Raw genomic sequence first — 18,551 nt, 5'->3', positions numbered from 1 at the left:
GGGGGAATATGATTGAGACATATAAGCTGGTCAGGGGTTGTTATCGGGTAGACATGGAAGAGATTTTTCATAGAATGGGAGAGGGGAGGGGAGTAGAACAAGGAGGCCATCACTGGAAACTGTATAAGGAGGGTGTGAACAGAGGAGTGAGGAGCAAGTTCTTTGCATGGAGGGGTGGTTGGTGAGTGGAATGCATTGCCTGAGTGTGTTATAGATGTAGACACATTGAATCAATTTAAGATGTGGTTGGATGCATTGTATGCAATAGTGTGTACCTCCCATGATGAGTCTTTGACTGCATTTAGGTCAAATGTTAATAATAATTTTATAAGAGTTTAGTTGTGTCTTTGATATATCCTTTTTTCGATTTCCATTACAAAATTGTTCCATTTTTCTCTTTGTTTTTTATCTTACTCTTTCTCTGTTTCCCTGAAATTTAGCTATTTCTGATAACTCATTTTCTTTGGTTTTTATCATGTTTTCTGTTTCTCTGTTCATGCTATGATGTATTCTCTCTTTCTATTCCATTTATTCTTTATTTGTGAAGTTTTTGTTCCTGCTTTTATTAGAAGATTTGTTTCATATTTTTCCATTCTTTTTCAGTGTCATTTGATTGCACCATGTTGTCTGTATCTTTTCATTCTTGTATTTTTGGGATAATTGATTAATAATAGAATCTTTTAGTGAAGAAATTTTGTAACTTTGCTGATAAGCATTTGCTATTATATATATATATATTTTTTAAAGCCATCTCTTTATATATTGGATTTTTGCTTTTGCCATATAATGATGAAAATTTAATCAGATCAGTATGCTCTTATATACAGAATTTAATAAGACTTGAAATTTGCAGGGGTGCTTAAGGGTCAAAGCTGTATAACTGAGAGGAGACCTTTCAAGGAATGCGGAGAACCGACCAGGGCTTCTGACCTAATGTCCAATCCTCACCTTCTCGTAGTGCACCCTGTTGGGTATCTACTTTGATACTGAATGAACCAGGATGGGCTGACAATTTGGGATTTAGCCGACCAAATTGTATTCTTATTGGTTAAACCAAAATAAAAAATGATGGTACAACATGACAAAATTTCATGGTGGCTGGGGCGTCGCCCAGTTAAACAAGGCCCCCATTGTTTTCACCAGGGAACCAGGGTGAACAGCGAAAAGTCAGCTACTGGAACAAATCTGAAAACAAACCCCAACTCAACATCACCAGAGTTAAAGATCGGTACTATCAACGTAAGAAGCCTGAATGGCAAAGAAATGGAACTAGCTGAGGAATTAGATAAGTACCAGATCGACATAATAGGGGTGACTGAAACAAAAAAGGCCAAAACTGGTGAGATCTTTCTGAGTAATAAATACAAAATGTTATATTCAGCTAGAACAATTTCCATACTTAGTATACAATACACAGCATTAACTGCCTATTATATACCACTCTATCATAGGTAGTAAGCAGGGTTCTAAGAAATTATATTGCTTGGCCATAATAGGCCAAGTAATATGGCCATGAATCCAAAATGAAAGGGAAGAAGAGAATGTTGGACTCTAAAACAATAAGGGACCATCTAATACTAATCAGTACTTATGCAACAGAAAAGAGAAATGCAAAAAACAGCATTTTCTATAAAGAACTATGGAATATGATACAGCAAGCTAACAAAACAGATTACTTATTACAGGAAGTTTAAATGCTAGAAGAGGAAACAAGTTCTAAATGTCATTCAGGCAATGACAATCAAGGAAAAGAAGGAGTAGCCATAGTTTTCAACACAAAATATGAGGCTAATCTTCTTGAATGGTAGGCAGTCTCAAGTAGATTGTGATGTGGGCAGTTATCAGAATGGGAAGACCAAGATATAGGTGGATTGATACGGTACAAAGTGACTTAGACGATAGAAATATAAGATCTGATAATGTTGGAGTCTTGACAAGTAACAGACTGATTTGGAGGAAAATTGTAGATAGGAAGTTAGTAATGATGTAAATTTTTCATGTAGTACTGTCATATCCTGTACACCGTATCAATCCACCTATATCTTGGTCTTCCTCTGGATCGTTTTCCTGCCAACCTGGCAGAGGACACTTGTTTTGCTAATCTTTCCTCTCTCATTCTATTTAAGTGACCATACCACCTGAGATTAGCTCTGCTAATGCATTCCTGGATGCTGACAATGTCAAGTCCTTTCCTAACATCCTCATTTTTAATATGATATTGCCATTGAAGCCATCTGTTGACACCTCTAATCTTTCTCAGGACTCTCATATCTGTGGTCTCTAGTCTTTGGTCAAGTGTTTTACTTCTGACCCAGCTCTCAGATCCATAAGTTAAAACTGGTTTGAACACTGTCTTGTATACAGCTAATTTAGTGTTCCGACTAATTTCTCTCTTATTCCATATGAAGTTATTCAATTGACTTCCACCATACCAGCTTTGCTGAATCTGTTGTCTATTTCTATATTTAATTTACCATCTTCAGTAAAAATCATGCCTAAGTAACTGAAATGTTTTACTTGTTCCACAGGTTCTCCATTCACAACACAGTTGACATTTTCAATGATTCTGCCTATTTTCACTGTCTTTGTCTTTTTATTGCTGACCTTCATACCATATCTATTACAACAGCTATTCAATTTAGTCAGAGAATCTTGCAGACTTGTAGCGGATTTATTTAGAAGTATAACATCATCCGCATAAAGCAAAGAGCTGACATTAACATCTCCAATTTTGATATCAGGTTTAATACCACTTTCGTTCATAATGTGATCCATATAGATAATGAATAACAGAGGGGATAATGTATATCCTTGTCTCACACCAGATTTAACATTAAACCATCTTCCTGTACTTCCTTCAATTCTAACTGCTGACTTACAACTCGAATAAAGACTAAGTATTGCTTGATATAATGCTCCATTGACACCATATAACTGCAGCGTATTTAATAGCTTCTCTCTTGGCACCTTGTCATATGCCTTTTCCAAATCGACAAAACTTAAATATAGATCTTTGTTATATTCCCATGCTTTCTCGACTATTTGTCGTAAAGTGAAGATCTGATCCTGACAGCCTCTATTTGGCCTGAATCCAGCTTGTTCTTCACCAAGCTTTTCTTCCACAATTCTTCTCAACCGTTTCTCAAGTATACTTGCATAGATCTTGCCAGCAACACTCAGTAGGGAAATACCTCTGTAATTCTCACATTCAGTTTTATTTCCCTTTTTATATATGGGTACTATGAGAGCTCTACTCCAATCATCGGGAATTCGTCCCTCAGTCCAGGCTTTCTGAACTATGCAGTGTAGCCACTGTAAGACTTTTATACCACCATACTTCAGCATTTCTGGTCGAATATTATTATTATTATTACGGGTATCTCCATGGAGTCAGTAGACTCATCGCGGGAGACCCAAACTAGCAAAACAATATCTGTCATATCTCTTCTTGAATTCATTTACAGATGAAGAGCTCACAACAAAGTCAGGCAATGAATTCCACTCATTCACCACCCTCCAGGCAAAAAACCTTGTTCTGACACCTTTGTTAACCACACTCTTCTTTAATTTCCAGAGATGACCTCTTGTTCTTCCATCACTATCACACAGCTGAAACATTTCCCCTGCATCAATCCTATAAAAACCTTTTAGTAATTTGAATGTTTCTATCATATCCCCTCTTCTTCGCCTATCAACCAACCTCTGCAATCCACAAGCTCTCAATCTATCAATGTAGGGAGCATTTTTTATATCACTCACCAACTTGGTCACTCTTCTCTGAACCCTCTCCACAGCCTCCTCATCTCCAAGGAATCCAGGTGACCAGACCTGAGCACAGTAATCCAAATGTGGAAGTATCAATGCTTTATAAAGGGGAATAATAACCTCTTTATCTCTGGATGTCAGTGTGTTCCTCAACAACCAAGTAATCCTATGTGCAATCTTGGACACCTTAGCAATGTGTCCTCTGAACTTCATCTCCCTATCTACCAATACCCCTAAGTCCCTAGCCTCATCAATCTCTTGGAGTACCTTTCCATCGATGTAGTACACAGCTGGTAATCTTTTAATCCCAAAATGCATGACTTTACACTTTTCCACATTGAACTGACATCCATTATCTTTTGCCCATTTTACCAGCTTATTTAAATCGTCCTGCAAACTTTCAACATCAGCTTGATTTTTTATTGCACTACACAACTTTGCATCATCAGCAAACAACTGAATATCTCCCTTTAAGCCGTTTCCTATATCATTTATATACAAATTAAACAACATTGGCCCAAGCACAGAGCCCTGAGGCACACCACTGGTCACCTGCCTCATTCTGGACTCTGCTCCTCCATACACCACCTTATGGTATCTCTCCCTGAGCCATTCTCCTATCCATATCACCAATTTAATATCCATTCCCATCTGCTCCAATTTGCGTAACAGTGTTCTATGGGGTATCCTGTCAAAAGCCTTAGCAAAATCCAGAAGTACCACTGTGTAGCCAGTTCCTTTGTCCAACTCTGATGTTATTCTATTATGAATAGTTAATAGATTGCTAAGGCAGGATCTACCTTTAACAAAACCATGTTGGCCTCTATAGAGTATCATATCCTGATCCACCCATTCTTGAATTTTGTCTTTAACCAACTTTTCCAATACTTTTACCACTACTCCTGAGATGGTCATTGGTCTGTAATTCAATACCGCAGTTTTAGAGCCACCCTTATGCAAAGGAACCACTTTGCTTAACTTCCACTCCCTAGGGACCATACCAGAGTTCAAACTTAAATTAAATATCCAGGTAAGAGGGTTTGACAATTCATTTGCACATTCACGCAACACCCGAGCTGATATTCCATCTAAGCCTACCGCAGTGTTTGCATTTAAGTTTTGCAATATATTTAATACCTCTGATTCTTTAGCTTCAATTCTCACATTAGGTATTGCTATAGGTATAGAGATATCCTCACTTGGGTGATAGACTTTTGAGAAGTGATCACTCAGTAACTCGACTATTACATCTGATTTTGTCACCTCAATACCATCAGCACCCACTAAGGTTATCCTTCCGAAGTCATTCTTCCTCTTACTTGCCACATAGCGGAAGAACTCTTTGGGATTACCCTTGATCTCTTTGGCTAAGGTCTTCTCATAATCTGATTTAGCTTTTCTTACTATGCTGGTAACCTTCCTAGCTTGAGCCTTGTACTGCTCATGGGTGTTCTGATCACCCTTCTCCTTGTAAATTCTCCATAACATTTTCTTTTTTTGCAGTTCAAGCTTGATACTACTGCTCATCCATCTAATGCCTGCCTTGTTTGACCTCCTGACCATGGGGACACAATCTGATATTGCTTTCCTCAGATACCCGCTGATTTTATCCCAAGGAGTAGATGATCATATCATCTACTCCTGCTGCCTTTCCACATTTCAAGCCTTTGATGGCTTTTTCTACTTTAAGTATGGATATGTATTCCTCACTGCATGCCTGGTCAGTGTTTTTTATCACTGTGCTGTCATCACTGCTTGTTTCATTTAGCAGTTTTTCAAAGTAATTACTCCATACTTCAAGGATATCTTTTTCTCCTGTTTTCATGTCACCTTTATCATCTCTAACTCCTTTTACAGCACTCTTTCCTCCATTCCTAAGCTTCTTCAACAACCTCCAGAATCTTTTGCCACCTTCTTGATATTTATTTTCTATATTCTTGCCAAAGTCCTCCCATGACTTTTGTTTAGCTAATTTTACACACTGTTTAGCTTTCTTACATTTGTCTCTGTATTCTGTAAGAGTAAAAGCCGACTTATTTGCCAGGAACTTTTGATATGCTTTCTTCTTTTCCTTCACTGTCTCTTTAACTTCCTGTGTCCACCAGGGAGTTCTGATTTTTTTATCCTTGCACACAACCTCACCACATGCCTCTCTGGCAGAATCAATCAATGTTTTCTTTAGAGTTTGCCACTGAATCTCCAAGGTTTGATTCCTGTTCTCAAACTCTTTCATTTTCTTTTCAATAATCTTTCTGTGTTTTAGTCTACAGTTCACATCTGAGAGCTGCTCAACTTTTATTCGCTTTAAAACTTTCTTACATGTTATTCTTTTCAATATGAAATTCAATTTTATCCTGCTCAAGACTAAATAGTGATCGCTTCCAATTTCAAATCCTCTGTACACTCTGGTGTCCTGCCCTAGGGAGAAAACATCACTATCAACAATAACATAGTCAATGAGACTTTTCTTATTCCTTGCCTCTTCTCTCCATGTGAATTTGTGCACATTTTTATGTTGGAACATGGTGTTAGTAATAACCAGTCTATGTCCTGAGCAGAAATATTACAGATATTTGCCATTATTATTAGCTTTGCTCTTTTCTCCAAATTTTCCCAAAATATTTTTATATGTCTCACAATCATTTCCTACTCTGCTATTTAGATCCCCAACAAGGACCAACTTTTCCTTTTAATTGTGTCAGTTGCTTTTCCTAAAGTGTCAAAAAATTCCTCCACTTCTACCTTAGTAGAACCTTCTGTGGGACCATAGGCACAAATAAGTCTCATTGTCCAGTTTCCCATTCTGATAACTGCCCACATCACAATCTACTTGAGACTGCCTACCATTCAAGAAGATTAGCCTCATATTTTGTGTTGAAAACTATGGCTACTCCTTCTTTTCCTTGATTGTCATTGCCTGAATGACATTTAGAACTTGTTTCCTCTTCTAGCATTTAAACTTCCTGTAATAAGTAATCTGTTTTGTTGGCTTGCTGTATCATATTCCATAGTTCTTTATAGAAAATGCTGTTTTTTGCATTTCTCTTTTCTGTTGCATAAGTACTGATTAGTAATAGATGGTCCCTTATTGTTTTAGAGTCCAACATTCTCTTCTTCCCTTTCATTTTGGATTCATGGCCATATTACTTGGCCTATTATGGACAAGCAATATAATTTCTTAGAACCCTGCTTACTACCTATTATAGAGTGGTATATGATAGGCAGTTAATGCTGTGTATTGTATGCTAAGTATGGAAATTGTTCTAGCCTGTTTTCCTGTTTTGCAGATGGAAAAAACAATTTCCAGGAGGGGAAAACTCTGCTATTTCTGTATGAAAGCTAACTCTCCTTCATCATCATCAGAGTCAGTGCTTTATCAGAGTTTTATTTTGGTTTGAATTTACATCTTAGATGGGGATTTGAATCAGGATCTTTCCATCTAAAGGAATTGCCAATACTGACTGTGCCATGGCAGTTCTAATTGCTTCATTCCATGGATTAAATATTCAGTATTTTTTTTTAATATATATTTCTTTTATTTCATTACACTTATCTTTATGTTGTCTTCGTTTAGTTGTCATCCATATCATATTCATTATGTATGATAGATCTTACATTATTGTTGAAATTTTGATATGTCACTCTTTTCCAATTTTCCTTTTTATAACTCAGTTATTTTCTTGGTAATCTGTCCGGCTGTCCTTGTCTGAGTCTTGAAAGTTATAGCTCTGGTAATGTGGATGGTAGTGATTATGAAATGTATAATCAAATTAGCCAAGCAAATAAGAAGAGGGGGGATCGTTATGGGCAATTTTAATTATGGCAATATTGACTGGGATGATGAGATAGTAACAGGAAGTAAAGAAAATAAGTTTCGTACGTTTTTGAGACAGTATGTTACAGAGGGCACACAATCGAGGGTCTTGGATTTGATCATTTCATCAGAGGATGTAATTATAAATGAGAACTGTCAAATCACCCTCCACTTGGTGAGAGTGACCATGAAGTGATTACCTGGGTAGTTGCCAGCAGTGTAAGGACCTCTGTGAGAAAAGCGTATATGTAGAACTACAAGGCTGATGATTATGAGGAGCTCAATAGATAGCTTGCAGGTGTTGTATGAATGAGGAGTTAGCTGAAAAAGAGATCAGTGAAGCTTGGGGGATATTCAAGAAGTATCTAGTAGAAGCACTGTCTAAATGTATTCCAAAGGTCAGAAGGTTAAATAAGGTAGGTGTGAAATGGATAAATGAAGAGATTAAGCATGTGATACAGAGAAAAAAAAGGTATTATGGACGCAACATAAGAGAAGTGGTAATAACCAATTTCATGAGGATTACAAAGACCATACAAGGAAGGTGACTTGGCTGGTAATATGAGGGAAGTCCAGAAAATAAGTACCGTTTTTAAATATTTTCACTCCAACACTGCAATCACAATGGTGTGCATATGTGCGCTGAATTTGTTGATTCATTAGCAAGGCATTGGTGCCATTTTCATACATTCTCACTTCTTGGTGTGTGTTTATAATGTCTAAGAAAATCGAATCACCTGCCGCATGTGAAATTAGATCAGTTATCCGTTTCTTGAATGCGAGGAACATTAAAGCAGCTGAAATTCATCAGCAAATTTTTGAGGTTTATGGAGAACACGCAATCAGTGATTCAGTGGTAAGAAGATGGGTATGACTTTTTGATGAAGGAAGGACAATGATGAATGGAGCGGGCGACCATCTTTAGTGACTGACGATTTGGTGCGTTCAGTTGAAGAGAAGATTTGACAGAATAGGGGATTCACTATGACGTCACTCTTGCTGCAATTTCCAGAAGTTTCACATTCATGTCTTCATGAAATTGTGTCAGAGAAACTGAATTATCGGAAATTGTGTGCACGCTGGGCACCAAAGTTGCTTACAGAACAACAAAGGGAATTGGCTGGGCAGTTCGTTGAAATTCTTGACACACTACCATGAAGATGGCAATGCTTTCCTGAGCAGACTTGTCACCAGGGATGAGACTTGGGTGTCGCACACAACCTCTGAATCCAAACAACAGTCCATGGAGTGGAGGGACACCTCATCACCAGTCAAGACAAAATTGAAGACAATAGTCTCCACCCGGAAAATCATGTGCACTGTTTTTTGGGACAGAGAAGAAATTTTGCTGGTAGACTTCTTGGGTCAAGGCTCCACAATCATCACGAGTATGTACTGCCAAACCCTTAAGAAACTGTGTTGTGCAATCCAGAATAAACGATGTGGCATCAGGGGCGTTGTTTTGATTCATGATAATGCCTGCCGACACCCGGCCTGCGTAACACAACTTCTCACCACCTTTGGCAGGGAAGAATTCCATCATCCCCCCATATAGTCCTGCCCTTGCACCAAGCGACTTTCACCTGTTCAAACATCTAAAATCTTTCCTTGGTGGCCAGTGGTTTTAAGACGATGGTTTGCGTCACAGGCAGCATTCTTCTACAACAAAGGTATACAACTCTTGGTGCCGTTATGATAAGTGGCTGAACACTTGTGGAAATTATATAGGAAGGTAGTGAAAGATGTCTACTTTAATGTCCAATAAAGTTTTTTTTTGTAAGTATATTTTTGTTTTTCTGACAGCCTTTTCGGAACTTACTTTCTGGATGTCCCTCATATATCACCACTTATTCTGAAGGAATGTGCCAGGGAGTTGACATCTATCTGCCTTGACATATTTTTTTTAATATGAGTGTTGCACTGGGTTTGATTCCAAAGGAGTGGAAGGAAGGCAAGATTGTGCCGCTTCATAAGGGAGATAATAGAACTCGAGCATCAAGCTATAGGCCTATCTGTGTGTCAGGTGTTGTAGTTAAGTTGTTGGAGAAGCTTGTGAGAACTAGGATCCAGAATTGAGTTGACAACAATGATATTATCTTTGATGGACAGCATGGATTTGCTAAAGGGAGGTAATGTTTTAGTAATCTACTTACTTGTTACAATAAGGTGACGGCTTCTTTGGACAGAGGAGAGGTATACACAGTAGTATACTTTGATTTTGCCAATGCTTTTGATAGATTACTGCATGATAAGTTGATAGTCAAACTAAAGTAGATGGGGTTGGATATTAGATTGGTGCATTGGATTGGAGACTGGCTATCTGATGGTACCAGCAATTTATGTGTTGGGGGAGCAATATCCCCGAAGAGGAAAGTCCCTAGTGGTGTGCCTCAGACTTCTGTTTTAGTGCCATTGCTGTTTAACCTGATATTGGTGAAGATTTGGATGGAGATATTCAGTTGTTTGCAGATGATACAAAGTTGGGACAAACTATGAAGAGTAGAGAAAATGTTGTGGCCTTACAAGAAGACTTGAATAAATTGAGTGAATGGGCACAGAAATAGGGATGCGAGTTCAATGTTGCAAAATGTAAGGTTTAAAATTTGGGAAACAAAGATGGGATGTAGAGTTTACTTTTTGTGGAGATGGAAAGACCATAAAGTCTGTCAAGTAAAGCATGATGAACTTTTAACTTTTTAATGGTTCCTTCAATCCAGGAATGAACTTTATTTAGGAGACTATTGAGTTTATTCATTTGTGATTGAGTCAGGTTTTTAATACCGCTTCTATAAGTGGTATAATCTCAAAGTAGAAGACCAAGTTTCCTAAAGTAATTGATTTTTTATCATGAACAACAACTGCACAACCTTTGTTGGATTTTGTAATAACTATTTTTATTACATTTTAAAGGTAAAGCCTGAAAATCACTTTTAGATGGATTGCTTCAAGGAGATATTGATTTAAGTAAAATATATGCTGATTTAAACCTAATTTTTATTAGGTTTTATGAATGCCTTTATCTATCCTATTCATAAAGTCCATAATATGAATGGTTTTTGGAGTTACAGTATAATGTAACCCTATATTGAGATAATACTGAGATTTCATCATTAGATAAAGGATGACTGAAATATTAACGACAGTTCTTCAGGAGTTAATGTGGTTATTAACTGGCATATTCTGCTTATTCAATAGAGATTCAAATTTTTGCATATGACATTATTTAACTGTCATGAAAATTTTTTTTGCTGGGTCAGACAAAATCTTATCCTGTCCTGTCAGGTATCTTCTCCCTCCAGGAGATTGACTACCATGTGTCTCCACCATGTCCTATTCTGCACCTCTCTGCTGCATTCCTCATATGAGAGATAGGTCCATATATTTTTCATCCACTCCAGTCTTTGTCTTCCTCTCTTTCTCTCAACAGTTCCTTCAAGAAGTGTCCTTTATAGGCAGTTATGTTTCAGAATATGTCCAAAATAGCTGACTTTTCTCTTTTTAATTTCTTTCATCAGGCTCCTGTAAATCTTATAGATAGTATCAAATTCTTCAACAGATAAAACATGGGATAATTCCACTGTAATAGAATCAACATTGCAAATGATAAAAAATAATTTTTTTTTTGCTTCATGGGTATGATTAATTAGTAAAGAAAAACTTGTGTACCTGTACATGCAATGTGCTTGAGAAGAATCTTTAATTGTGCTCTCTTGCAGTGTTTGTTCTGTTTATACATTTAGTTCTTTTTTTTTTTTTCTTACTTTTTATAATAAAATGAGAATGGAGTTGCATAAGGGAATGGCTACTCAGTGATAATGGTGGATTTTGCAAAGACATTTGACAGGATTTCACATAGAACTCTTGTATAAATTGGAAAAAAATGAGGATGGATTTGAATTTGGTAATTTGGATTAAAGGGTATTGGAGGAGTGAGTGGAGAAGGCAGGTGACTAGTAGTATACAACCGGGCTTGGTACTTGGTCTTCAGTTCTTTTATTTGTAAATCAGTGATATAGGAAATTATTTGATAGAAATATTCAGCTCTTTTCTGATGATGTAAAATTGTGGTAAATGAAGGTGATGTATAGATTCTATTGGATGACTTAAATAAATGTGGTCAAGTGCAAGGTGATACACTTTGGGAAAAGGAGATCGCAAGAAGTGTATTTACCTGAAAGAAATTAATGAGGCCACAGGCTTTGGGGGTGATTGTGGACAGGAAGTTGAACTTTAGAGGGCATATTGCAAAGGTAGTCACAACAGTACATCAGATTATGTTGTTGTTGATGAACACACTAACAAGCAGGGATAAAAAGTTATTGTATCCTTTTATAAGACTTTAATAAAGCTATATATGTAGTACTGTGCATAAATCTGGACATCTAGATCTTTATGATGATAAAGACTTATAGGAGAGGATCCAGAGACAAATGACAAATATTTTGGCAGATCTATGGAATGCTCCTTATGATGAGAATAGATCGTTGGTCTGGGCTTCAAAAACTAGCTGATAGGTGGAAGAGAGGAGACATGATAGAAGCATATGAGTTATTAAAGGGGCTTAATAGGATTGACGCTGAAGTCTTTTTTCATTACATGGCAGGAAGGAAGGGAATGAGGGGTCACCCATAGAAAATGTGTAAGAGTGTGGTTAGCAAGGGTATTAGGAATGCATTTTTTGGTTGAAGTGTTATGAACACTTTGTCAGTGAATGAGTTAAGGAAAGGTATGATAGGTATTTTGTGAATAATGGATCTCCCACAATGAGTCTTCTAACTCCATGGAGATATTTGTGTAATAATAATAATTCTGTAGTTGTTGTCGCCTTACTAATCTGTTTATTTTCTTATTTTTTTCTATTGTTTTTTCTTTTCTTAACCTGAAGAAGTCATATATAAATTATGACACATTTTGTCTCCAAACAACAAAATGATTTTCATACTTTTGCAACTAACAGTTCACTACCTTATGAAATGGTATATATATATATACAGGGTGTTCGGGATAAATTTGACAGTTTCGTAAGGAAAAAGAAAATCTTCTTTGTATCTATTAAATTTAATGAATTGACAAAAAAACATTACAGGCAGAGTTAATTACAATACTATCAACAAGATTTACTCAAAATAACCACCATTAGCATCGATCACAGCTTCAATTCTGCTTCGGAACCTCGAACAAGCTGATGCTGCAGTCTCCCTGGGAAGGGCCGCAAAAACTGTTTTAATTTTATCCATTAACTGGGCTTTTGTATTACTGGAAGTGCGATTGGTGTCTTTTTCAACTGCGCCCCATACAAAATAATCCATGGGGTTAAGGTCTGGGGAGTTTGGAGGCCAAACATTTGGACTGGTGAAGTCGTAGAAATTTTCAGACAACCATTTTTGACTTTTCCCAGAGGTGTGGCAAGGGGCCGAATCCTGCTGCCATACATACGGCCTACCATTGGCTACCCTTGTTATCCAGGGCTTGACTACAGTTAGCAACTCCACGAACAAAGCCCGAATTCCAATGCCAGGGTTCTTCAACACCTGTTCCTGCAGATTTGCGAGGAATTCTGCTGTACGAACGCAATCAGATCGTCTGCTAGGGATCTTTCTTCTTGCTACATCCTCGTAGTCACCATTGCAAGTCTCTAGTTCATGCCTGATTGTTTTTACTGTATTCAGGGAGCATTGGGCAGCAGTCGTAATATCCTTATTTTGATGGCGGGCACGAATCATCATGATACAAGTTATTCTCTTCCATGATTCAGGTGGGTTCCAGCTATCCATCCTTTCTGACATCTTGTATATGAATGAAGAAGGGTCCAAACTTTTAAATGAAGAGAAGTGTGTGTTAATACATGTAACTTACGGAAAAATATAATTAATTATAAATATGTAATTTATTCTCTTCCATGATTCAGGTGGGTTCCAGCTATCCATCCTTTCTGACATCTTGTATATGAATGAAGAAGGGTCCAAACTTTTAAATGAAGAGAAGTGTGTGTTAATACATGTAACTTACGGAAAAATATAATTAATTATAAATATGTCAAATTTATCCCGAACACCCTGTATATATATATATATATATTAGGATAACCAAGCAATTTTATATGCTTGGTTATTTTAGCACCTAATCCCAAGTATGCAAACAATTAAGTTTGCGCCTGAAACAAAGTTCAAGTCTAAAGATGGTACAACACCAGGCAACTCATTGTAAAGGTGAGTAAAGCTTTGATCACTATTCTTAGTATTTTCCATAATGTAAAGCACATCTCACTAGAAGATGTATACTGCAATGCATTATGGGTGGGGTCACTACCCAGACCGGTTTCAACCTTTTTTGAGGTCTCCTCAGTGAGTAGCTAGACCCTAAATACCAAGGTTTTAGTTATTTACCTGTGTACTCTCTCTCTCTCTCTCTCTCTCTCTCTCTCCCCCCCCCTCCAATGTTTCCTTTTTTGCTAATATAGTCAGGTGACCAGATCTGTGCACAGAAATTAAAAGGAGGCCCAATTAGTTCCTTATACAGTGACACTATCATCTCCATATCCTACATTGTCAGTGTTTCGTGTATTATAGCAGCAATTTTTTAGGGCACTGCCAGTTCATTTGAATATTCCTACAATATAATGATGATATCCCATCCAGTCCCATAGCTACAGCCTTATTAACATCGAGGTTATTTAATATTTTAAACACTTCCCATTCTTGAAAATGTCAGTCTTCTGTCCTTCTTTCTCTTAGCTTCCCCTCCCCACATGAAATACTAATTAAACATTTCTATTATATCTTCAGCAGATGTGACCTGTATTCTACCTCCAGCAACTAAAGTCAGTCTTTTGTATTCATCCTTCTGTTGTACCGTAGCTGTTGAATTTTGCTTAACTGCTTCAACCGATCTCTGTTCACATGCTAGTTTCTCCTTCCTCAGTACACTATTCTCCTCCATAGCTTATACCTTATAATTGTCATTCTACCGAGGGTTATCCTGTACTTTTCACTTCTTTTTTTTCTGTTTACATGCTGGTTTTTTACTCTTTTTTTTTTTTTTTTTTTTTTACTGCTGACTTATTGCTTTTCATTCTGCTGTTAGCACTCACACACTTTCACTTTTTTTGTTGTTATGTTATTACTTGTGACATGCATTTATTCTCATTGCATCATTCATGCTATTATTATCTTCATTCATTGATATCTCACCACCCATTAATTCCACATTCAGGTCATACTTCTTTCATACACATTCTCTTATTACATTATGTGAACACTTTCAAGTTATCTACATAGTCCTAATGAATCTACATAACACATTTCACTTTGCAAACTGAATAAAAGAGAAATGCAGGTCTGATAGGGATTAATTAGCTGCTTCTTCTTTCTTCGCATGACAGTCAACATACATTGTGCTTCTGCCTGTATTTAATTTGCAACTGAAATAAAATAGATATGCACTACTAATTTTTTTTTTGTTTGTTTCTCCCACACACAAAAGGTTATTTGCAAACATATAGTATTGTACTGTGGGTGGGCTAATTTTATTTAAATATTTTTATCAATTTATTTCATTTTTTCTATTATATATTTATTTATATTTATATATTATATTTATTATATTTTTTGTCTTATTTTTTACATATTCTAGATATACTTCTCAAGAGACCAAACATGGAACTTTTTCAGGTCACTTTGGGCCTCCAATAAGTGTGGCAGTGATCTCACACCAGTTGATGAAATTCATCACCTGGTGTGATGAATGAATGATGAATCCTCTCCCATCTAAAGACAATCACAAATATCCATGCCTATAGTGAGATCTGAACCCGCAACCTGTTGGTTGGAGAGTGGGTATGCTAACTAAGTGACCACTCTGCTAACCAGGTTGGCAGTCATGAAATCTTATAGCTAATTAACTAAAAATCTGTAAAAACACTGTTACAAACCATAGTCTCCAATTAAGCACTTCTCTTTCTGAAAATATATTCTGTAACTTCACTATTTAATATCTATTCTGCATATTACTTAGTTGTATATCATTCTGATGAATCTGTTGCTTCATCGATTAAATGCAGTAACTTGTTGATTAAATTTTGTGAGTACAAGAAGCATTCTGAAAGTAATGACTATAGTGATAGTTTCTCAACCAAAGCAGATGTGCCAGGGAAATAAAAATTAAAAGATAGTTTGAATTCTCTACTTACTTCATAAGTATAAAGACTACCCACAAAAATTCTATCATTATGCTGCAAGTAAAAGAAAGAATGAATTTGAAAGAATAACTCTACTGAATGCAGATGGTATGCAGGTGACTGATGCAGAAGTGGTTGTTCAACTAAAGAGTAGCCATTTTGCTAAAGCTATCAACCAGGTACATGCAATATTGAACTAACCACTACCTCTTCACTGTATGAGGAAACTCATGTGTATGAGAAGGAGGTACTAGAGCTGTTGCACAAACTGAATAAGAATTCTGCAATAGGAACTGAGGATATCAGCACAGATGCTAAAAGAGTCCTGAACTGGCTGTTCCTTTGACCAGGTTATATAATTTGACTCTCAGAACAAGGAAGATTCCACAGGAGTGGAAAGAATGTAGGGTAATCCCATTGCACAAGGGTGGTGCACAAATCAATGTATCTAGTTATCGGCCAATCAGTATCTCAGGAGTGGTGGTGAAGATTTTGGAAAAGTTGGACAGGGCTCGCATTCAGAAATGGGTTGACAGATGATCCTCCTTTACAATGAAGAGCATCATGTTTAGCAGCTTGCTCATATTTAATGTTACCTCTGAATTAGACAAGGAGAATGGATATACCATGATACTTTTGGATTTTCTAAGGCTTTTGTCAGAATACAGAGAGAAGACTGTTGCATGAATTGGAGAATATGGGATTGGAGTCTAAATTATTGGCATGGATAAGAGGATGGCTGACTGACAGATATCAAAACAGCATATATGAGAGAGGGGGAGGAGTGAATCTACAAGATTCAAAGTAACTAAATGGTGTGCCTCAAGGATTACTCCTTGGTCCACTGTTATTCATAAGGAAGGTTTTGACACGTAACATACAGCTATTTGCTGATGATGCAAAGATAGGCAGGGTAATCAGGAGTGCTGCTGCTGATATGCAGTACTCAGAAGATTTCAATAGGCTGGAATTGTGGACATGTGAAATAGAACATCAGGCTAGCTTCCTGTCTAGCAAAACTCCAAGACTGATCTTGGAGTTTTGCTAGACAGGAAGTTGACATTCAAGAGTAATAATACAACTCAGAGAATAATTTCAATGCTGAAGTGAATGTTCACATGTAAAGATAAGGAAGTCATTTTGCCTCTTTACAAGGCAAAAATAAGACCTCACTTGGACTATTGCATGCAGGTCTGGTTTACTGGTTTCTGTGGTGATTCTGAGACAGTGGAGAGAGTGGAAATGAGAGTATCAAAAATGGTACCAGGATAGTGGAATACTGATTATCAATTTGTAGGCTGCAGGCACTAGCAAGCAGGAGAAAGAGAGGTGATATAATTCTGACATACAAATTTCTGAAAGGGTTATACAAAATTTCAGTAGATGAAATTTTTCATTTTATGGAGGGTGGTAAAAAGATGCAGGATCATCCTTTGAAGTTAGCAATGAATGCTGTCAAGAAGGGATCAGGGCTAGATTTTTCTCTCATAGAATGGTGTGTGGTTGGAATGAATTGCCATTCCAATATAATAATAATATTGCTCTCTCTCTCTCTCTCTCTCTTTATACAATTTCTCTGCCTGATAACAAATGAATTGACTTCAAAACCAAACTCTTCAATAGAAGAGTTTAGTTTTGAAGTTGTGAAGCATCTTCCTGCAACATGGACTTGGCTCCATTGGACTTGGTTTATTTGTTAGGCTGAAGATTCATTTCAGATGTATCCATTATGAAAATGAAAAGCTGTTCAAAGCAGAAGTATAAAGATGATCTGATAGCTTTGAAAACTTGTTATGTGATTGGAAAAGTGTTGAAAGGGAGGCATGCTGAGAAATGGTGTACATACATAACTGTATTCACATGTTTCAAAATAAAGTAAAGACGGTCATTTGTTTTTTACACTGGTGGTCAAAACCAAAGGACAAACACTATTTCTCAAGATGACAACTACAAATTTAGACAATTCAGCTTGTTACAATTTGTGTAAATAATGATTTCATGTATCCTTTACTGTAGTGTTACATAGTGATCAGCATTCATTTTACATCAATTATGGACTCTATAACTGTGTTATAAATAATTATTTTAATTTCCCAAACGTTTCGATCTTCATATTAAGGTCATAATCTGGAGTATACACATATACACCCTCTGTCCAAAAAGAAACCAAACTTTTGATAGAAAATAAAACACAGGCCAATTATAATTATTCAAATTATTTATTTCAATCGATATACTCTCCCTCAACTTCGATACAGCATTTGGCATGGTCAATTTATTCGTTAAATGAATTTTTTATATCGGTTTTTGGGATGCTATTGAGGATTGTGGTTACTGCTGCTTGAATGTTTTCAGTGGTGTCGTATCGCTTTCCTTTCATCAGCAAATGAAGTTGGGGGAAGAGAAAGAAGTCACAGGGTGCTAAATCAGGTGAATACGGCGAGTGATCCAACACACAAACTTGGTTTTTGCATAAAAAATGCCTCACAATGTTCGAACACTGAGATGAGATGGTGCATTATCGTGCAAAAGTGACCAGCTGCCTGCATCACGATATTCATGCCGTATGCGACGAATTCTCGCTATCAATTGCTTCAAAACTTCGAGATAAAACTCGCCATTGACCGTTTCGCCAGGCAGAATGAATTCTTTATGGATAATGCCCTTGGAATCATAGAAACAAATTAGCATTGTCTTTACTTTCGACTTCTCCAGGCGAATTTTTTTTCAGATGCCCCTCTTCTAGTGGTCTTCACTCAGCACTCTGGCTCTTTGTTGGGTTCATACTCAAAACAC

The 18,551-nt window shown here is 36.9% G+C and overlaps 1 protein-coding gene across 1 annotated transcript in view; it reads left to right on the top strand.

The window, feature by feature from the left end:
* Positions 1-18,551, top strand: part of Dhc36C (Dynein heavy chain at 36C) — a 1,350,914-nt gene that overhangs the window by 370,890 nt on the left and 961,473 nt on the right. The gene's annotated exons all lie outside the window — the stretch shown is intronic.

Source organism: Typopeltis vanoorti, chromosome 7 (genome assembly GCF_054136105.1).
Source record: "Typopeltis vanoorti isolate ZY-2024b chromosome 7, IOZ_Tvanoo_1.0, whole genome shotgun sequence".
Taxonomy (NCBI): domain Eukaryota; kingdom Metazoa; phylum Arthropoda; class Arachnida; order Uropygi; family Thelyphonidae; genus Typopeltis; species Typopeltis vanoorti.
The sequence above is the reverse complement of the archived record's forward strand: the minus strand, read 5'-3'. Positions and strand labels throughout refer to the sequence as shown.